This window comes from Bos grunniens, chromosome 20 (genome assembly GCF_055505025.1).
Source record: "Bos grunniens cultivar Pamir isolate PY7600 chromosome 20, Bosgru_T2T1.0, whole genome shotgun sequence".
In the NCBI taxonomy this organism is placed as follows: Eukaryota; Metazoa; Chordata; class Mammalia; order Artiodactyla; family Bovidae; genus Bos; species Bos grunniens.
Genome location: NC_141184.1, coordinates 48,300,674 through 48,324,271, shown reverse-complemented (window position 1 = coordinate 48,324,271; position 23,598 = coordinate 48,300,674). Strand labels below are relative to the sequence as shown.

At 40.5% G+C, this 23,598-nt stretch overlaps 1 pseudogene; it reads left to right on the top strand.

Annotated features, from left to right (window-relative positions):
* Positions 1 to 7,746: 7,746 nt before the first annotated feature.
* Positions 7,747 to 22,489, top strand: LOC147350368 (uncharacterized; annotated as a pseudogene).
* Positions 22,490 to 23,598: the final 1,109 nt, after the last annotated feature.

Here is a 23,598-nt window from a genome sequence, read left to right as displayed (position 1 = left end):
TGAGGAAGTAACAAGTTTGTTTAGGTATTTGTTTAAGCCTTGAATTCCCTAACTCTGATGATAAGGATATTTTCTAGCCTCCTGGTATAGGGAGGATTCCTTCACCTGAGAGATTTACTTCTTGCTTTCATGAAGAAGGAGGAAATGAGTGTTTTTTATATCTTTTTTTCCTACCAGCTGTTTCTCAAGTAACTTCATTTCAGAATAATCAGTGTACCACTGTGCCATATCTTGGGGTAGCCTGCCCTGAACCTCGACACTGCAATGTTGAGTACTTCGGAGGAGGCAAATATGTATAAGACATCATTGATATCCTAAAGGAACTTGTAGTCTAGTAAAGGAGCTATGCCTACAGTTAACTGTGACACAGGGTACCATCAGACCAAGAGAAACAGATCCCTTCCAGTTGGGATCCTTAGGGAGGGCAGGTAAGGAAGCTGAGTGGTAAAGCGGCAAGGATAACTGTCCAAGATTTTAGATCTTTGATGCATTCACTGTCAAGTGGGATTTTGTAAAGCATAATTGCTTTTGGCAAATTGCCTCTAAATAAGAGGTTTAACTGCTTCTCTGCACTATTTCTTGTTCTTTTTGCCTTTTCGCACTGCCTTGTTCACTTCTGTGACTCTTGGACAGCAAAGTACAATTGATCAATAGGGGAAATAATCAGTAATACACTGGGCAATATGAACAGAAAGATTCTATAAAATTTTCTCCCCAAAAACTTAAATTTCAGTATTCAAAATGTCAAATGTTTGGGCCCAGTGATTAGAGCAGGAAGTATTGATGTTGCTTGTTCTCTTTACAAAGCACTGACCTATTGCATTTTAGAATCTGCTGCTGCTGCTGGTTCATTTTCTCATCCCAACTCAAATGTCCAAAACAAAATCCAAACCTCACTGACACCTAAACAATAGAACGGTACATTAGTTTGTTGTCCAAAGTGGAACGCACACAACGCAGCCTGGCTGGCCCCAGTTTCACAGTCGACTGCCGACTTGACTTCTGATTATATAAACATGTATTGCAAAACAGCTCTGACGGGAACTTCATAACCTAAACAGTATTCTCTGAAATGTAATTTGTTGTCCTTTTATATTAAAGAAGAAATTAAATCAAAATTATTTTGATGAAAAACAACTCTGGGATTTTGTTTAATTGAATTTTGCCGGGAAATGCTATTGCCTACTAGCACTGACCTCAGGACAGAAGGAGTCCATCTTTTGCTGGGTCAAACTTCTCAAGTGACTCTGCATGTGTCACATCAGGTCATCCAAGTGACCGATAAGTGTGTCTCACAACGGGCCACATAGCACCCTCCTTCATGTTCTAAATCTTAGAAAAAGTTATATGCTTCTTTATGTTAACCGAAACCTAAAATGATCCTTTTTGAACAATAAACTGTTATGACTTCTCCCTCTAAGAGCATTTCACAGTGAATGTGGCACTTCAGATAAGGGTAGCCCAGTTTCTGGTATAATCTTACAGAGCCATTAAAGGCAATAAAGAGCTCTGTTTTCTTTAAGTTAAAATTCCTTTTGTTCCCAATTTTTTTTCATTATTTCTCAACTCTTCTGCAAAGATAAAAATAAGGCTATGTCTTTTTAAAAGATTAAAATTTTCTCCTTTCTCTTCATTCATCTCAGGCCATAAAGTACAGGATTGGGATAGGGTTTAGAAAGAGCACACTATGCAAAATTTTCCTCCTTTGGGTCTCTCACGATAGTCCAAGTAATCCAATTGTGTTTGTTCCCAACAGACACTTTATACACATGTTTAGTCAGTGAATTAGTGATGCAGATTCCACTTTAATGAAAAACAGTAATTGCTATTTTTAAAAGTTTTTTGTTTCTACTTGGGAGTTACATTAACCCCCATCCCCCCCTCCCCCCCCAAAAAAATCAACAATATTGGATCAGTCAGGTTCAGAATTAGTCCCTTGGTTTATATTTACATACTAACCGGATGCCGGGCCCTGCTAAGCATGGAGTATCCTGTGGTGACAAGCCAAATGTGGCCCTGACAGTCAGCATTCTTGCCCAGCCCTGAACTCTGGCAGCTGGTCATTTTTTCTTGGTGCCATGAAGTACCAGGCTGTGATCCTTTTCTGCTGCCCTCTTTCTGGTGAAGACTGTGACATAGCCACATCACACACATTTGGAAGAGATGAATATAGAACAGTGGTGCAATAAATGCGACGCTGTAAAGTGAACTATGTAGGCGTGTGGACATGTAAACGTGGACTTTGTAAAGTGAACTATGTAGGCGTGTGGACAAAAACGGAAAGGGACCATAGAATAAACATGCATCACCTCTTGAAGTGATGAGATTCTAATTGTGTATGTTGTTACTTTATGATTTGCATGACAAACTTTCTAAAAGGATATCTGTTACAAATCACAGAAGAGAAGGCTTGTAGAAATATATCTACACTCAACCCATGAAGTAAAGGACCAACTTACAAAGAATCTTTGGAATAGGGGATAGAGGTTGTTGGTTATACAGCAAATCCAGGTTTTGTGGGACATGAAGGTTATATAATTTGTTGTTACCTCTTAAGGAAAAACATAAAAACTACAGAGAACCCCATACAAATGAAGATCCCTTGCTTTAACTTTTTTAGCTGTAAGGTAAATCATCCTCAGACAGCTCTGAAGATGGGATTTAGAAGACCAGAGGAGATGGAATGAAGAAAAGCTTCAGCCCTCTGATATGTTAAGTTTTCAGTGTCTCTGTTACCTTTAAGAATTGCAACTTGTATAAGATCTGAGCCTTTGTTTCAGGAAGGGTCTAACTGGATTTAGCAAAATAGCATGGGGTACAAATTCAGTAATGGTTAATTTGGAATCACAATGGGACATTTTTCTTTTTTAGATCAGGGAGTTTTTACTTGGGGGAGGGTTCTGCAGGGGTGGGGGAGCATGGGGGAGGGGTGTTCCTTTTAACTTTACAGAAATAATAGAGTTCAAAGATAATGTTTGTCAAATTGCGAACTTAATTGTCGATGAATCTTAGAAATGAGAAAAACATTTTAAGGGCTCTTGATGCAGAAAACAAGCCACCAAGAGCAACACTAGGGTAAGGCAACATTTATTTACACTTCACTTTGTTCTACAAAGAACTTGTTTCTACTACAATAAAGTAAAATCAACTTTGAAGAATTAACTTGCAACATTTTTTTAGAGACTAAATTAGAAATTTATGACACTCTTTAAGGAAACTATTCAAATAAACTTTTATAATTTTATAGTTCTTTTTTGTAGTTCATTTTATACTTCTTTACTGTAGATGATAAAGCCTAATTCAATGCAGTAGGCCTATTGATTGTCCCAGATTTGGAAATACAATATAGAGACATCCTTCCCAGTGCTGCCAGAATTCTCTTTATGTAACATGACCCTGATTATGTCCCTCTTCTGTAAAAACCTTCAGTCCCCATAGAAAAATGGGCAAGGGCCTTTGTAACAGATGACTCAGAAGAACAACTACAAGTTAACATGAAGAGAAAAAAAGTTCAGGGTCGAAACATTGATCTGTGCTAATGGATAAACCTCAAAAACATGAAACTGAAAAAAGCCAGATGTGAAAGACTACATATTGTATGGTTCCATTTATATGACATGTCTAGTAAGAGCAAATTTATAGGAACAGAAAGCAAATCACAGTTGCCTAAGACTGAGGGTGGGAGCAGGGGTTCTCTAGAAGTGGCTATATGGTGGTGATGGTTTATTCAGTAAGTCATGTCCGACTCTTCAACCCCATGGACTGTGGCCCCACCATGCTCCTCTGTCCGTGGGATTTCCCAGGCAAGAATGCTGGAGTGGGTTGCCATTTCCTTCTCCAGGGGATCTTCCCAATCCAGGGATTGAACCCACATCTCCTGCACTGGCTGGCAAATTCTTTACCACTCAGCCACCAGGGAAGCCCTAAATGGCCATGGGGAGGAGATTTTCTAGGACTATAGAAATGATTTAGAAGAGGACTGTGGTAATAGTTGCACAAATGTATAATTACTAAAATCAGTGAATTGTAAACTTATATTGGTTAAATTTTATGATATGTAAATTATCCCTTGAAGCAGTTTTTTTTTTAAGTTCAACCGTGGTAGTAGAAAAGTAGCTTAAAATATTTTCTATTTATCAAGTACTAATATTATTATTTTATTTTTATTATATCATGACAAAGATATGGAAATGAACACTCACACACAGTGGTGGGTGTAAAATTAGGTGCAGATTTTCTGAAGGTAATTTGACAATATGCATCTAAGCCTCAAAATGCTGGTACACTTGGACTCCCTTCTGGTTGTATATCCTAATTGGAGGATAAACACAGAGATATTCATCTCTACTATTTGTAATGGGAAAATTAGGAACAACCTAAACATCCAACAATAGAAGATAAATTATGGAATACTATGTATCTATTTTCACGATGCAAATGCACATATGCAATGTGTCAATAAGATGTTTATAAATATAAGTGAAGCGATTACAATTTAATATGTATAGAGTTTAAAACATTTGTGTACATTTTTGGATATCTATATAACAAATATGAATCAGGTACCTCCAAGTGCTAGGACTACTGGGTTTCTTCCTGTTTTGTTTATGTGTGTTTTCTAAAGCTTTTAAATGTATCATGTATTATGAAAAAAAAGGTTTTTTTCCTTAAAAGGATATCTTTTTACTGACTTATCATGACTTTAAGGCTCCCTTTTGATATTAATAACAAAACCCTTTGGACCCTCACATAATAGCAGTTCAGTTTTTAGTATTTTAAAATTTTATTTTTATTTTTTATTGGGCTGCATCAGGTCTTGGTTGCAGCACGTGGGATCTTTGTTGCATTGTGCAAGATCTTTTGTTGTGGCACACAGACTCTCTAGTTGTGGTGCCAGGGCTTAGTTGCTCTGCAGTATGTGGGATCTTAGTTCCCCAACGAGGGATCAAACCCACGTTCCCTGCATTGCAAGGCAGAGTCCCAAGCACTGGACTACCAGGGAAGTCCCTTTAGTGTTTACTGATTAATACAAAAAGCTACTATAACTTCTATACCACTCATATGGCTTTGAATATATTATAGCATCTACAAACAACACTCCCCACTGCCTGCGCGCGCACGCACACACACACACACACACACACACACTCACACATCTTTTAGACTTATGTAGTCACAATGGCACCCCACTCCAGTACTCTTGCCAGGAAAATCCCATGGATGGAGGAGCCTGGTGGGCTGCAGTCCATGGGGTCGCTAAGAGTCGGCGACTTCACTTTCACTTTTCCCTTTCATGCATTGGAGAAGGAAATGGCAACCCCATCCAGTGTTCTTGCCTGGAGAATCCCAGGGCTGGTGGAGCCTGATGGGTTGCCGTCTATGGGGTCACACAGACGCGACACGACTGAAGCGACTTAGCAGCAGCAGTCTACATTATCAATTTTGAAACAACTCTGTGGCTGCAGGTTAGGAAGGACACCTAGAGAATAAAGTAGAAATGTTGTAGCTTGGTAATGAAGGTCCTTTTTATTACAGTCTTCCTACCTTTCCAACTTTCCACCAGTTCATACAAAACTGCTAATTCTGTCACTGGTCATGCTGTTATTTCATCTGCTTTTGTACATGCCGTGCCTTGGGCCTGACATGCCCTATTTCTTTTGTACACTTCACAAATTTTTATTTTTCAGGGCATTGCTTGGAAATCATCCTTTTTAACTCCCTTCCAAATAGATTAGGTGCCCTCCTTTCTGCGCTTTCCACTTGGCACATGTTTTTTCAATTGGAGTATAGTTGCTTTAGAATGTTGCGTTATAATGAAGTTAGTCAGAAAAATGAATATCATATATTAACACATATATGTGAAATGTAAAAAAATGGTACAGATGAACCTGTCTTCAGGCAGCAGCAGCAACATAGATGTAGACAATGAACGGACGTGTGGACACAGGGCAGGGGTGGGATGAATTGGGAGACTGGGATTGACATATGTGCACTGCCATAAACAGATGGATACTGGGATCCTGTACACATGCTTTTATTGAAGCATTTATCACATTGTATTGTAATTACTAGAGAAGACAATGGCACCCCACTCCAGTACTCTTGCCTGGAAAATCCCATGGACACAGGAGCCTAGTGGGCTGCAGTCCATGGGGTCGCTAAGAGTCGAACACGACTGAGCGACTTCACTTTCACTTTTCACTTTCATGCATTGGAGAAGGGAATGGCAACCCACTCCAGTGTTCTTGCCTGGAGAATCCCAGGGACCGGGGAGCCTGGTGGGCTGCTGTCTATGGGGTCGCACAGAGTTGGACACTACTGAAGCAACTTAGCAGCAGCAGCAGAATTGTAATTACTCACCATGTACATTTCACCATCCAGATAAGGAAGTTCACCTTTGTATCCACTGTTTCTGGCACATTATCTGCAACAGAAGAGAGGCCTGTAATCTCAGTTGAATGAGTGTGCAGAGAAAGACCCAATCTTGCCCTTAAGACAGTTGCAGTCTAGTTAGGGACACATACATGTCTCATATTATTGTTGCTCAGTTGCCAAGCTGTATCCGACTCTTCGCAACCCCATTGACTGTAGCACACCAGGCTTCCCTGTCCCTCACCATCTTCTGGAGTTTGCCTAAGTTCATGTCTATTGCATCGGTGAGGCCATCCAACTGTCTCATCCTCTGCTGCCGCTTCCTCTGCCTTCAACCTTTCCCGGCATCAGGGTTTTTTCCAGTGAGTTGTTTGTTAGCATCAGGCGGCCAAAGTATTGGACCTTCAGCTTCAGCATCAGTCCTTCCAATGAGTATTCAGGGTTGATTTCCTTTAAGATTGACCAGTTTGATCCCTTACTGTCCAAAGGACTCTCAAGAGTCTTCTCCAATACCACAGATCGAAAGAATCAGCTCTTCTGTGCTCTGCCTACTTTATGGTCCAGTTCTCAGAACCACAGGTAACTACCGGAAAAAACATAGCCTTGACTATACTGACCTTTGTCGGCAAAGTAACATCTTTGCTTTTTACACACTGTCTAGGTTTGTCATAGCTTTCCTGCCAAGAAGCAGTTGTCTTCTAATTTCATGGCTGCAGTCACCATCAGCAGTGATTTTAGAGCCCAAGAAAGGAAATCTGTCACTGCTTCCACTTTTCCACTTTCCCCTTCTTTTTGCCATGAAGTGATGGGACCAGATGCCATGGCCTTAGTTTTTTTTAATATTTAGTTTTAAGGTTGCTTTTTCAGTCTCCTCTTTCACCCTTATCAAGAGGTTCTTCAGCTCCTCCTCCCTTTCTGCCATATATATTAGTCCTATAATAGAAGATATGAATGACCACACAGAAGAGACAGTGGTTAATTTTGACTGGGTGATTAGGAACTACTTTCAGAGTAGGGTCCATTTGAATTATTTTGACAAACTGAAGAAGAAAAGAGGAATAAAAGCCTTGAGTCTCTTGTTACACTTCAGAAATTCAGTCTATAGAAAAATGGAGGAAGGCACCATCTTCCCTCCCATGTGCATTCGCTCTTCTCGGCAAAAGGAAGCTGCTGTCTCCTTCCAGCCCCACAACCTCGCCCTCCGGTCCACCCCGAGCCATCTTTGATCCGTCCTCTTGCCTGCCCAATGGCCCACGCAGTGCCCTGAGGCCGCTTCACAGATCTGTAGAAGAGTTTAAACTGTCATTCTGTCCGCGGCCCTTCCACCATTGGTGCCTGTCTCCACTGTTTCCCAGTCCCAGTCGGGGAATCAAGATGAAGGCGAGGGACGTGGGTGAAGAAGACAGCGAAAGCGGGCAGAACTCTTCCAAAGGAGATAAAATGCAGATTAGCCTCAGTGATGTGTCTTCTGAAGATTTTTTTAAAAATTTGGCTAACACTAAAAGAGCTCCATGCCAGAGAGCCACGCCGACTTCAGGGTAAAGTAACCAGTTTGAGGAAAGAGCGATTGTCAGACGGGAGGTGGACAGGCTCCATATCCAGAATTAAAGATTCGACGGAGCAACGGAGAGCCCTGAATGACACTATCCATGACCTGTGAGGTCAATTAAATGCCAAAGTATGTGATCGCTCTACAGTAAACGAAAGGTACAGAAATACGCCACAGCAAGAATTTTATGATATCCAACAACAAAATCTGAAATTTTTTGTGTGAGCTTTTGTGTGAGCTCACAGCAGAAAGGAATAAATTAAGAGAAGAAAACAAGCAGCTTTTGGCTAGGCTCAAGAGGAAACAGCCACAGTTTCGCCGTTCTTTTTCTCATAGTGATGACGACTCCGTCCCTGCGTCTCAAAAGAGCGAGTCAGTTATTTCCATCAGGGACCCTCCGCCGGACCTGAGAGGCATGTGGCTGTCAAACTGATAATGCAAACGAACACCAAACAGATGAAATCTAGAGGGAAAAAGAAATAGCCACACAGTTCCGAGTTTCAGGTTCCATTTTACAGTCAGGACGTCTTTGAGGTGCCAGAGAGCCCTCAGGAGAAGATTTCCTCTAACAGCAGTAGACTATCACAATAAGCAGTGGCAGTCCAAAGTCATCTAGTCCTGTTCCTTCAGCATCTACACTTGGCCCTCAAACTGTGTATAGATTTGAAGATAACTCCAGCCTTCCTGATGCCAGGCGTGGCCATCCACAGAGCAAATCCATTTTCACACAGAGGACCTCCCCACAGAGGATCTCCACACCAAAGCATGGAACTGACATTGATTTCCATTGGAGCCTTTCCAGTATTTCTCCAGGAGAAGAACTACCTACTGAAGTATTATCTGAAACTTCAGACGAAAGTATGATTGATTATCAGTTCAGTTCAGTCCCTCAGTCCTGTCTGACTCTTTGCGACCCCGTGAATTGCAGCACGCCAGGCCTCCCTGTCCATCACCAACTCCCGGAGTTCACCCAGACTCACATCCATCAAGTCAATGATGCCATCCAGCCATCTCATCCTCTGTCGTCCCCTTCTCCTCCTGCCCCCAATCCCTTCCAGCATCAGAGTCTTTTCCAATGAGTCAACTCTTCGCATGAGGTGCCCAAAGTACTGGAGTTTCAGCTTCAGCATCATTCCCTCCAAAGAAATCCCAGGGCTGATCTCCTTCAGAATGGACTGGTTGGATCTCCTTGTAGTCCAAGGGACTCTGAAGAGTCTTCTCCAACACCACAGTTCAAAAGCATCAATTCTTTGGTGCTCAGCCTTCTTCACAGTCCAACTCTCACATCCATACATGACCACAGGAAAAACCATAGCCTTGACTAGACGACCTTTGTTGGCAAAGTAATGTCTCTGCTTTTGAATATGCTGTCTAGGTTGGACATAACTTTCCTTCCAAGGAGTAAGCGTCTTTTAATTTCATGGCTGCAGTCACCATCTGCAGTCATTTTGGAGCCCCCCAAAATAAAGTCAACCACTGTTTCCCCATCTATTTCCCATGAAGTCATGGGACCAGATGCCATGATCTTCGTTTTCTGAATGTTGAGCTTTAAGCCAACTTTTTCACTCTCCACTTTCACTTTCATCAAGAGGCTTTTGAGTTCCTCTTCACTTTCTGCCAAAAGGGTGGTGTCATCTGCATATCTGAGGTTATTGCTATTTCTCCTGGCAATCTTGATTCCAGCTTGTGTTTCTTCCAGTCCAGTGTTTCTCATGATGTACTCTGCATATAAGTTAAATAAGCAGGGTGACAATAGCAAAAGCATATTTTCTCCTTTTACACGGAGAGACGAAAACACCACTTTACATCTATTTCCTTTAGACTATACTTCAAGATCTGATGTGAAAAGACCATCATTTGGTGTTTTTCGTGTTTCAATGAGAGATAGCAGTAGCCAGACACCTTGCAGTGAACAGTCCATAGCAAGGAAGAAGAGTAATGGAGCTACAGGTGCAGCCCATGATGCTGATAAGCCACAAGGTGAGACTCAGGCTTGCACTTCAGGGTCTTCAATAAACAGAAGTCAAGATACAGTTAGGAAAAGAGGGGGAAGTAGCTATCTCTCCATCTCTCTCTTAAGGAGACTGCTTTTCTTTTCCACAAGGACAGTCTTCCTATCAATTCAAACTATTTAACATTTGTATTCAGACTATGTAACTGGTAATTCCTGACTTTGATTCTACTTCCCAGAATATAATATACAGGCAATAAAAAGTTGGGCAAATGACTAAGACTTTGAAACAGGACCTACTGCCAGTTAATTAGATTCAGCTACAAAGAAAGAAACTTAGTTTTCAAAATCCCTCTACTTCTACATAAAAGTATAGAGGTCTATCATCTTTTTGTTGAAATTAAGCTGCTTGAGTCTATGAGTCAGGGTGCGTCATGCTGAGTTGGTTTAGTTGTGTCCTAGTTTTGGTAACACTATGGACTTAGCCTGCCAGGCTCCTCTCTAAAGAGAATCCATGGGATTCTCTGGAAGAATATGGGAGTGGGTTGTCATGCCCTCCTCCTGGGGATCTTCCCATCCATCAAGTCTCTTAGACTCTTGCATTGGCAGGTGAGTTCTTTATTACTAGTGCCACTTGGGAAGCCCTTATGAGTCAATAGTTCAGTTCAGTTCAGTCCCTCAGTCCTGGCTGACTCTTTGTGACCCCAGGAATCACAACACGCCAGGCCTCCCCATCCATCACCAACTCCCGGAGTTCACTCGGACTCACGTCCATCGAGTCAGTGATGCCATCCAGCCATCTCATCCTCTGTCATCCCCTTCTCCTCCTGCCCCCAATCCCTCCCAGCATCAGAGTCCTTTCCAATGAGTCAACTCTTCACATGAGGTGCCCAAAGTACTGGAGTTTCAGCTTCAGCATCATTCCCTCCAAAGAAATCCCAGGGCTGATCTCCTTCAGAATGGACTGGTTGGATCTCCTTGCAGTCCAAGGGACTCTCAAGAGTCTTCTCCAACACCACAGTTTAAAAGCATCAATTCTTTGGTGCTCAGCTTTCTTCACAGTCCAATTCTCACATCCATACATGACCACAGGAAAAACCATAGCCTTGACTAGACGGACCTTTGTTGGCAAAGTAATGTCTCTGCTTTTGAATATGCTATCTAGGTTGGTCATAACTTTCCTTCCAAGGAGGAAGTGTCTTTTAATTTCATGGTTGCAGTCACCATCTGCAGTGATTTTGGACCCCAGAAAAATAAAGTCTGACACTGCTTCCACTGTTTCCCCATCTATTTCCCATGAAGTGATGGGACCGGATGCCATGATCTTCATCTTCTTAATGTTGAGCTTTAAGCCAACTTTTTCACTCTCCACTTTCACTTTCATCAAGAGGCTTTGAGTTCCTCTTCACTTTCTGCCATAAGGGTGGTGTCATCTGCATATCTGAGGTTATTGCTATTTCTCCTGGCAATCTTGATTCCAGCTTGTGTTTCTTCCAGTCCAGTGTTTCTCATGATGTACTCTGCATATAAGTTAAATAAGCAGGGTGACAATATACAGACTTGACGTACTCCTTTTTCTATTTGGAACCAGTCTGTTGTTCCATGTCCAGTTCTAACTGTTACTTCCTGACCTGCATACAGATTTCTCAAGAGGCAGGTCAGGTGGTCTGGTATTCCCATCTCTTGAAGAATTTTCTATTGTGATCCGCACAGTCAAAGGCTTTGGCATAGTCAATAAAGCACAAGTAGGTGTTTTTCTGGAACTCTCTTGCTTTTTCCATGATCCAGTGGATGTTGGCAATTTGATCTCTGGTTCCTCTGCCTTTTCTAAAACCAGCTTGAACATCAGGAAGTTCACAGTTCACATATTGCTGAAGCCTGGCTTGGAGAATTTTGAGCATTACTTTACTAGCATGTGAGATGAGTGCAATTGTGCAGTAGTTTGAGCATTCTTTGGCATTGCCTTTCTTTGGGATTGGAATGAAAACTGACCTTTTCCAGTCCTGTGGCCACTGCTGAGTTTTCAAATTTGCTGGCATATTGAGTGCAGCACTTTCACAGCATCATCTTTCAGGATTTGAAATAGTTCAACTGGAATTCCATCACCTCCACTAGCTTTGTTCGTAGTGATGCTTTCTAAGGCCCACTTGACTTCACATTCCAGGATGTCTGGCTCTAGGTGAGTGATCACACCATCGTGATTATCTGGGACGTGAAGATCTTTTTTGTACAGTTCTTCTGTGTATTCTTGCCACCTCTTTTTAATATCTTCTGCTTCTGTTAGGTCCATACCATTTCTGTCCTTTATCGAGCCCATCTTTGCATGAAATATTCCCTTGGTATCTCTAATGTTCTTGAAGAGATCTCTAGTCTTTCCCATTCTGTTGTTTTCCTCTATTTCTTTGCAATGATCGCTGAGGAAGGCTTTCTTATCTCTTCTTGCTATTCTTTGGAACTCTGCAATAAGATGCTTAAATCTTTCCTTTGCTCCTTTGCTTTTCGCTTCTCTTCTTTTCACAGCTATTTGTAAGGCCTCCCCAGACAGCCATTTTCTTTTTTACATTTCTTTTCCATGGGGATGGTCTTGATCCCTGTCTCCTGTACAATGTCATGACCCTCATTCCATAGTTCATCAGGCACTCTATCTATCAGATCTAGTCCCTTAAATCTATTTCTCACTTCCACTGTATAATCATAAGGAATTTGATTTAGGTCATACCTGAATGGTCTAGTGGTTTTCCCCACTTTCTTCAATTTAAGTCTGAATTTGGCAATAAGGAGTTCATGGTCTGAGCCACAGTCAGCTCCTGGTCTTGTTTTTGTTGAATGTATAGAGCTTCTCCATCTTTGGCTTTAAAGAATATAATCAATCTGATTTTGTTGTTGACCATCTGGTGATGTCCATGTGGAGAGTCTTCTCTTGTGTTGTTGGAAGAGGGTGTTTGCTATGACCAGTGCATTTTCTTGGCAAAACTCTATTATTCTTTGCCCTGCTTCATTCCGTATTCCAAGGCCAAATTTGCCTGTTACTCCAGCTGTTTCTTGACTTCCTACTTTTGCATTCCAGTCCCCTATAATGAAAAGGACATCTTTTTTGAGTGTTAGTTCTAAAAGGTCTTGTAGGTCTTCATAGAACCATTCAACTTCAGCTTCTTCAGCGTTATTGATTGGGGCATAGACTTGGATTACTGTGATACTGAATGGTTTGCCTTGGAAATGAACAGAGATCATTCTGTCGTTTTTGAGATTGCATCCAAGTACTGCATTTCGAACTCTTTTGTTGACCATGATGGCTACTCCATTTCTTCTGAGGGATTCCTGCCTGCAGTAGTAGATATAATGGTCATCTGAGTTAAATTCATCCATTCCAGTCCATTTCAGTTCGCGGATTCCTAGAATGTTGACGTTCACTCTTGCCATCTCCTGTTTGACCACTTCCAATTTGCCTTGATTCATGGACCTGACATTCCAGGTTCTTATGCAATATTGCTCTTTACAGCATCAGACCTTGCTTTTATCACCAGTCACATCCACAGCTGGGTATTGTTTTTGCTTTGGCTCCATCCCTTCATTCTTTCTGGAGTTATTTCTCCACTGATCTCCAGTAGCATATTGGGCTCCTACTGACCTGGGGAGTTGTTCTTTCAGTATCGTATCAATTTGCCTTTTCATACTGTTCATGGGGTTCTCAAGGCAAGAATACTGAAGTGGTTTGCCATTCTCTTCTCCAGTGGACCACATTCTGTCAGATCTCTCCACCATGACCCGCCCGTCTTGGGTTGCCCCACGGGCACGTCTTAGTTTCATTGAGTTAGACAAGACTGTGGTCTTAGCGTGATTAGATTGACTAGTTTTCTGTGCGTATGGTTTCGGTGTGTCTGCCCTCTGATGCCCTCTTGCAACGCCTACCGTTACTTGGGTTTCTCTTACGTGGGGCGTGGGGTATCTCTTCAGGGCTGCTCCAGCAAAGCACAGCTGCTGCTCCTTACCTTGGACGAGGGGTTTCTCCTCACCACTGCCCTTCCTGACCTTGAACGTGGGATAGCTCCTCTAGGCCCTCCTGTGCCCACGCAGCCACTGCTCCTTGGATGTGGGGTTGGTCCTCCCGGCCTTATAAGTCAATAAGAACGCTAAAAAAAAAAAAAAAAAGAAAGAAAGAAAGAAAGAAAGAAAGCCATGAGAACACCTAAAAGGCGTGGACTGTAAGAGTTCAACCCTGTAATACTTGTGAAATACTTGACAAGGTAACCACAATACTTACACTGAGAAAGATTTTATTTTTCAGAATAAAATAAATATGACTTTACAGATACCATACAGCATGACTTAAATTACAAAAGAGAAGATGTGACACAGACTGTATACTAGTTATTAAAATTTGCTTTTAAAAATCAAAAAGCAAGAGCAGAAGGAAAAACCTCATCAACAAATACCAACTATTTGGCAAGCAAGGGCAACATTTACAAGAGGAGGAGACCTTTTTAAAAAACAAAGCAGTTATGGTTTTATCTGTAACATAAAGCAGCCAGTTGCTTGTCACTGGTTATCACAGTGTGTGTGTATGTGTGCATGTGTATGCACATGCATACGTGTGCAAGTGTGTGCACATGTATACTGAACGGAGGAGGGGAGAACTAGTCAGCAACGCATGTCCCTCTCCTTCCTTCCTTCTGTCCTCCCGCTACCATCCTCCTTACTTTCCCTGGGCCGTGGTGGTATTCAACTCCTTTTTTCTTTACAGTTTTTTTTTTTTTTTCCCGTGTGTCCCTGGGCGTGTAGAAAAAACAAAGTGATTGAGTGAATTCATGTGCCATAAAACTCACCCTTTAAAATAGAGTACAATACATTAGTTTATATGGTATATTTAAAAACTTGTAAAACCATCACCACAGTTTTAGAATATTTTCATCATCCTTTAAAAAAGCCCATACATAATAGCAGTCACTTTCTACATTCCCCCACCTTTTAGCTTGTGGGGAGACAAAACCAAAAAGCTGTGGTTGTGGTTGTTAATTTGATTCAATATCTCTTGGAATGAAATACCACCAGGGCTGAATATTATCTCCCTTTACATATTTCTTTCCCCAAACATGGAAGCTTATAACATAGCATCAATAATCTTTGACTTTTATTCTAAATCATACATTCTAAGTAGCTGAAGGTTGTAGTTATTTAAAACTGTTTTATTAATGTACTTTAGAATTCATATCCAGCTTTTGATGTGTTTCAATCTCTCTGGCAAGTTAAATATCAACTTATTTTATGTTTTTATATCCTGTATTATTACAAAAATATTTAAAATAATATTTACTAAAAGCAAAATGGAAAAGTAAAATTTACTGTATTATGATTTGACTTTTACTGTAAATCATACATTCTAAGTACTTGATTCTAGTTATTTAAAACTTTTATTAATGTTCTTTAGAATTAGTTATCATATCTAACATTTGATGTGCTTCAATCTCTGGCAAGTTAACTGTCAACTTATTTTATATTTTTATATCCTGCATTATTAGAAAAAATGTTTAATATTTACTAAAAACTAAATAGAAAATAAGTAAAATTTAACTACTGTATTATGCTGATCAAAACCCAGGTGCTTTTATGTTCTTCACTGCGTTTGCTTTTTTTTTAAAGTATTTATTTATTTATTATTTGGCTTCGTGGGTGTCTTAGGTGCAGCATGTGGCATCTATTTCCCTGTCCAGAGACTGAACCCAGGACGTCTGCACTGCCAGTGCAGAGTCTTAGCCACAGGGAAGTTCCCAGGGATTTTGTTTGTTGGTTTTGTTTTAAGGAAGGGGGGGTGTTTTTGTGTGTGTGTGTTTTTTCTTTTTTGTTTTTAGCAAAATTAGAAAAAAGAAAGGGGAAGGAATTGTGTAAACAAGTGTGGTACTGGCAACGAGTTAGCCTTCTGATTGTACTTCCAGAGGACATGCAGTTTATGAAAACCCTTTGCTTGTATTCTATCATATATAGTAAAGAGGAAATGGTAAATTGTAAATAATACAATTATACATCAAGGTAAAGAGAACAGAGTCTGGAAAAGAACCTGACACCATACAAAACTGTATAATGGTCCTGTGAAGATAACAACAGCATTCCTTACTCTTAAAGAACCTTCCTGTCTTTTTGCGTTTGATTTTGTAAATCCTGGGTCAAATAAAAGCTACAATGTTAAATATGAAAAAAAAAAAAGAAAAGAAAAATGGAAATGACTCACCAGTTACTTCCTGAACTTGCAGCTCTCTAGCTATCCTCAGTCCTAACTAAACATGGTTCCCACTGCCCTAGCTTCCCTTTCCTCTCATCTCATTGTCAAAAATCACTGACAATAGATTTTCTCTTTAGAATGCAGAGTTTGCACTCTAATCTGGCAAAGAGTTTGCTTACCTGATGATATGCATGTTTGGGTGGTAAGAAAAAGTGTTATGTGAAGCATGGGAGAACTGGTTTCTAATCCTGGCTTTGCCATAGTCTCACTCTATAGACTAGCTTTATGACACATTCATACTTCTTGGTCTTCAGTTTCTTCTTTGACAAATGGAGGTGATTAGAATAATTACGTCTCTTTAACCTAATTAATGTACTTATTTAGAAGAATATATATAACACTATATAAAAACACCTTACGAAACTGAAATACTGTACAAATGCTCAGTTTCAAGATTATATCATTACATTTCTGAAACCACTTGATGGAATTGGCCAGACTCCTCCTACCGAGGGGCTGTATAACTTAAGGAGAAAAGCATAGCAGAAAGTTGGGGAAAGAATTCTTGTTTTGTTTGTATAGTCAGATGAGTGGTTTTCAAGTGAGTGTGGGTGATAACACATCTGGAAATCATAGAAACACAAAATATTGATGCATTTAATTACATCATACAAATCAGGACTATTTAGTCCTAGTTAGTCCTGACTCTTTTGATGAACTATGATTATGTAACATGTATACAATACAAATAAAAGGGCTTACCAGGTGGCTCAGAGGTAAACAATCTGCCTGCCAATGCAAGAGACACAGAAGATGTGGGTTTGATCCTTGGGTTGGGAAGATCCCCTGGAGAAGGAAATGGCAACCCACTACAGTATTCTTGCCTGGAGAATCCCATGGACAGAGGAGCCTGGCAAGCTACAGTCCATGGGGTCACAAAAAGTCTGATGTAACAGCACCCAACACTCACTCATACAAATAAAAAGTAAAGATGTACTACTCCTCAGTTCTTTTCTTATTCTAAGCCCAAAATAGGGTTACTTGTGCTCTTTACTCACCATGGTAGTCAGGGTTCTCAGAAAAATAGAACCAAGAGGAGACAGACAGATCAGAAGATAACTTAAAGAATTGATTCATGTGACTGTAGAGGCTCGCAATTCAAAATCTGCAGGGCAGTCTGGCAGGCTAGAGACCCAGGAAAGTGTTGAGTGTACAGCTCCAGACTGAAGGCAGTCTGTTGGCAGGATTTCCTCTTCCTTAAGGGATGTGAGTCTTTTTCTTAAGTCCTTCAACTGATTGGATAAGGCCCACCCACCTTGGTTGGGTGGCATTACCAACTCAATGGATGTGAATTTGAGCAAACTCCAGGAGATAATGAAGGACAGGGAAGACTGTCATGCTACAGTCCATGGGATCATAAAGAGTCAGACATGACTTAGTGACTGAACACCACCACCACCTTATGGAGGGTGATCTGCTTTATTCAATCTGTTGATTTAATCTCATCTTAAAAGGATATTCACAGAAACATCCAGCTGTGTTTGACCAAATATCTAACATCACAGCCTAGCCAAAATGACACAAAATTAACAATCAGACTCACCAACTTACAAATCACAGCAGCAGGCTGCAGTTTCCCCATCCCTCCCTTGTCAATTTTCCAGGGATTTCTTACGACTGAATGTCCAAGGGTGATTCTGTGTGTGCCATGGGAAGGGACAGCATGAAATGTGAGAGCAAGTCCAGCACACAGCAGCTCTGAAACACTAAGCAATAAGCTGCCCAACTGGGACAGCTTCCAGGGACAAGCCAGCCCTGGGACCTCCAGTCAGGCCATTGCCCAAGGCCTAGCAGCAAATCATGCTCCTACAGAGCAGTTTTAATTCCTGCCCATTGGACCCAGCACCTCCCAGGCCACATGCTGAGCCCAAAGGTAGTGTCAGGTTAAATTTGGGTGATGACACTCTCTTGAAATACTCGGAGCCTCTCTTCAACTACAGTTAAGACTGTTCTCCTTTTTTTCTCATTCACTGATTGTTCTGTTTCCTTTATTGTTTATTATGCAAAGGCCAAGTCTAAATCACCTCAGACAGCTCTGCTACTCTGAATCTTGATTTGAAATCTTGGTGAAGGTTGTTTCGTTATTTTGTTGTTGTTGTTGTTGTTGATTTTGTTTTCTCTGTAAGACCTTCTCAAGTAGTTCTCTCAGATCCTTTGTTTCTGATGGCTTTTTGCCTAGTACCTGGGGCATGGTTCGTGCTCTATGGTTAAATTAATCAGATTTAGCCTGCAGCAGAAGTTGTTTTAGTTTATCAAGTTAACACAAGGGAATTTTCTGAGGGAAAAAAAAACCAGCTAAGGTTTAGAAAGGTTTCAGTGGCACTCAACCCTGATCAATTTCACTGGGCTTGAACCTGTACCAGAACAATAGTGTAAAGCAATTATCCTCCAATTAGAGAAAAAAAAAAAACTGTACCAAGAGCAGCCAAACCACCTTCCCCATCCCTCCTCTACTGTTTGGTAACTGCCTATTGTTATTCTCTAACTCCTTATTACCAAATTCAGACTTAAATTGAAGAAAGTAGGGAAAACCACTAGACCATTCAGGTATGACCTAAATCAAATCCCTTATGATTATACAGTGGAAGTGAGAAATAGCTTTAAGAGCCCAGATCTGATAGACAGAGTGCCTGATGAACTATGGATGGAGGTTCATGACATTGTACAGAGGACAGGGATCAAGACCATCCCCATGGAAAAAAAATGCAAAAAAGCAGAACAGCTGTCTGGGGAGGCCTTACAAATAGCTGTGAAAAGAAGAGAAGTGAAAAGCAAAGGAGAAAAAGAAAGATATAAGCATCTGAATGCAGAGTTCCAAAGAACAGAAAGAAGAGATAAGAAAGCCTTCCTCAGAGATCATTGCAAAGAAATAGAGGAAAACAACAGAATGGGAAAGACTAGGGATCCCTTCAAGAAAATTAGACATACCAAGGGAATATTTCATGCAAAGATGGGCCTGATAAAGGACAGAGATGGTATGGACCTAACAGAAGCAGAAGATATTAAAAAGAGGTGGCAAGAATACACAGAAGAACTGTACAAAAAAGATCTTCACGTCCCAGATAATCACGATGGTGTGATCACTGACCTAGAGCCAGACATCCTGGAATGTGAAGTCAAGTGGGCCTTAGAAAGCATCACTACGAACAAAGCTAGTGGAGGTGATGGAATTCCAGTTGAGCTATTTCAAATGCTGAAAGATGATGCTGTGAAAGTGCTGCACTCAATATGCCAGCAAATTTGAAAACTCAGCAGTGGCCACAGGACTGGAAAAGGTCAGTTTTCATTCCAATCCCAAAGAAAGGCAATGCCAAAGAATGTTCAAACTACTGCACAATTGCACTCATCTCACATGCTAGTAAAGTAATGCTCAAAATTCTCCAAGCCAGGCTTCAGCAATATGTGAACCGTGAACTTCCTGATGTTCAAGCTGGTTTTAGAAAAGGCAGAGGAACCAGAGATCAAATTGCCAACATCCGCTGGATCATTGAAAAAGCAAGAGAGTTCCAGAAAAACATCTACTTCTGCTTTATTGACTATGCCAAAGTCTTTGATTGTGTGGATCACAATAAACTGTGGAAAATTCTGAAAGAGATGGAAATACCAGACCACCTGACCTGCCTCTTGAGAAATCTGTATGCAGGTCAGGAAGCAACAGTTAGAATTGGACGTGAAACAACAGACTGGTTCCAAGTAGGAAAAGGAGTACGTCAAGGCTGTATATTGTCACCCTGCTTATTTAACTTATATGCAGAGTACATCATGAGAAACGCTGGACTGGAAGAAACACAAGCTGGAATCAAGATTGCCGGGAGAAATAGCAATAACCTCAGATATGCAGATGACACCACCCATATGGCAGAAAGTGAAAAGGAACTCAAAAGCCTCTTGATGAAAGTGAAAGTGGAGAGTGAAAAAGTTGGCTTAAAGCTCAACATTCAGAAAACGAAGATCATGGCATCTGGTCCCATCACTTCATGGGAAATAGATGGGGAAACAGTGGAAGCAGTGTCAGACTTTATTTTGGGGGGCTCCAAAATCACTGCAGATGGTGACTGCAGCCATAAAATTAAAAGACATTTACTCCTTGGAAGGAATGTTATGTCCAACCTAGATAGCATATTCAAAAGCAGAGACATTACTTTGCCAACAAAGGTCCATCTAGTCAAGGCTATGGTTTTTCCTGTGGTCATGCATGGATGTGAGAGTTGGACTGTGAAGAAGGCTGAGCACCAAAGAATTGAATCTTTTGAACTGTGGTGTTGGAGAAGACTCTTGAGTCCCTTGGACCGCAAGGAGATCCAACCAGTCCATTCTGAAGGAGATCAGCCCTGGGATTTCTTTGGAAGGAATGATGCTAAAGCTGAAACTCCAGTACTTTGGCCACCTCATGCGAAGAGTTGACTCACTGGAAAAGACTCTGAAGCTGGGAGGGATTGGGGGCAGGAGGAGAAGGGGACGACAGAGGATGAGATGGCTGGATGGCATCACTGACTTGATGGACGTGAGTCTCAGTGAACTCTGGGAGTTGGTGATGGACAGGGAGGCCTGGTGTGCTGCGATTAATGGGGTCGCAAAGAGTCGGACACGACTGAGCGACTGAACTGAACTGATTCTCTAGGTGTTTTGTTGACTGTTTTATCTTGTTACCTTGTCACACACAGATGGGACACTCAAGATATACTTGTTAATGGAATGAATAAGATACCTGCTAGAAAAAGAATTTGTTGTAACAAATCAAGCAACAAACAAAATAGAAGAAAGTATGAGTGAATGTTTGTCTCAGGTGTGAATGGATAAGAACTATGAGCCGTGGAAGAAATTATATGGTGGTTGGGGGTAGGGGGGAAGAAGCTGTATACTTGATTACATAAATTGTTAAACTCTACAGATCAAAAAATCATAAGCTACATTTAAAAATAAATATCAAGCTGGGAAAATATTGGCTACATATAACGACATATCAACGTGGAAGTAAATAATGGAGAAAAATCTAAAATTCCAGTTCAAAAGTGGGAAGAACTTAAAAATAGATAATTCACAAAAGAAGAAGTATAAATGACTAATAGTCATAAAATGACAGAAAACATTTTCTAACACTACTATTAACAACAACAACAAAAACCCATCAGTTAGAGTACTCATTACTAACCATGGTGCAGTGACTTGGGCACCCTCTTCCATATTTCCTCTTGATCGTCAAAGTCAAGTTTTTAAAACTCAAAGCTAGGCATTGAGTCAGTTTCTTTCTCTGCATTTTAGCTGCTTAGACTCTACATTAGGAGCAATACAAAACAAAAGCCCTCACTGCTGCTGAAATGCTGGGAGAGGGGTAGGAACACAAAGAATAGAGAACTATAAGATTATAGTATTATTCTACAAGTAGATAGGTATCAAATGTATTTTATTAATTTGAAGAGTGTGATCTATATGTAGTCCACCAACACTTAATCTCAGCCATTCATACCTTCAATGAAAGAATGATCAGTGACTACAGAAAGTTATGAAATCAGGTATATTACTAAGGCTGCTTTTTATTGGTTATCGGTTTGCCAAAGGTCCAGAGAGAATGATGTAACGAAGCATGAACTTTTGTCATGTACTGCCATGTCAGACCAATAACAGTTTCTTCTTTCAAAATCCTTTCTCTCTTTCAAAAAACTATGTTTATTCTAAGTAAAATTGACTTACAATTTTAGCATTGGCACAGTCCTCAAAACAGAAAAATTACAAATTATGTGCCTCTCAGAATCCTTTTTTTTTAGCTAATCACCAACCACAATGTGAATTCTTGCAAGAGTGGGGTGCCATGTCACAAAAGATCAGTCTGGCTTCACAGTCTGTTCTTACTTGGCCTGTGTGGAAGACAGATGTTTTTTGTTGAATCAGGACCATAATTTGCATCTGGAAGGACAATGGGCCACATTCTCTTCTCCTGTCCACACACAGCTACACTGACAGCAGCATGAGCTGCTCAGAGATAGAGGCAGAATTTGGCTCAACCAGTGCAAAATACAGCCCGATTTTTAAAAGTAAATGATCCAGCTGACATCTAGTGAAGAACAGACCAGCTAGTGGATTTGGAAGTTTCCTTTAAAATTTCTTGAAATTTTCCTTTGAAATTTCCAGTGCAGTGTATGAAGTAATTCCAGACTCTAATGAACTTCAGAGGCCTCTCTGGCTGTAAATAAGAACAAAAATGATTGTCTATATTGGATCCAGGACTTTCTTAGGCAATAGATAATTTATTGTTATGTTCTATGTCCTCGTTTTCCTTCAGTGATTGATGTATTCTCTTCTGTTTTCAGAAGCCTTTTCTAATATTCACCTTTCTTCAAAATGATCCCGAAAGATGAGTCAGAAGTTCCATACCTGCTTTCCATATGGGGAAGCTGGGGCCCAGAAAGGTTAAGCAGATTTCCTACCCAGGCAACAAAGGAACTCTGGGTTCTCAAGTGGTTATGGAAATCTAGTCAGAATGGAAATGAAACTTCTGCTTCCTTGGGTTATCTTTCCTGCTTGTTTAAAATGAAATCCTTTCCATGTTATCAGTTCCTAGGAGATTGTTTTTGACACATGTAAATTTGGAATCCCCTCTAACTGGAACCGATTTTGTCCAGGACATCCCAGTCATTGGTGACATCTTTATAGGCCTCCCCTCCCCATATAAACACAGCCCTCTTCTGGCCAGTCAGGTCATTGTTGATCGATGTCACCAATAGCACACAGAAGGTGTAGACAGTGAACAGTTGAATTGCTGGCTCTGGAGTATTATCTATGAAACCCATGCATTCAGGGTTTTCTTGCTTAGTAAATCTATCTGAACATATTTACTCTCAGAGTTCTATTATTGATGTTTAGATTTTCAGATGGTTTGATTATCTGAATTGAGAAAGAAAGATTTAACCTTGAGAAAGGAGAAAAAGTAGAGAGGGAGTTATTGGTTTTGTGAATTTTAGATTTTCCAAGGGAAAAAGTTGAACAGGGCACAATTCTATTTCCGGGAGCACAAAATTCTTGAGTGATATGATGTACTTCCCTTTTTATAGAATGAAGGAATCTAAGAGATTTTTTTAGTCCAAGTTCCCCATCTTACACATGAAGACACTGAATTCAACTAAGTTTTGATGTGTCTTAGAACTGTTTCCCTCTCAGTGTGTATACATTTACCTCATTTTTTAAAAAGTTGTGTAACATCCTATAAGGAGGCATCTTTATTTAGCCATATTTCTTTGAGGGCTATCTTGGTTATTTCCAGGTTTTTTCACTATTATAAATAATACTGCAAAGAATAACTTTGTATAGGTATCTTAGTATTTACTTAGTATTTTTCAGAATAGATAACCAGAAATTAAGTAAAATTTTTAGTAGAAATAGTCCTCTTAGGAAATTGTACCCATGACAGCACATCCTTGCCAACACTGGATATTTTCAAACTTTTAAGTTTTTTTT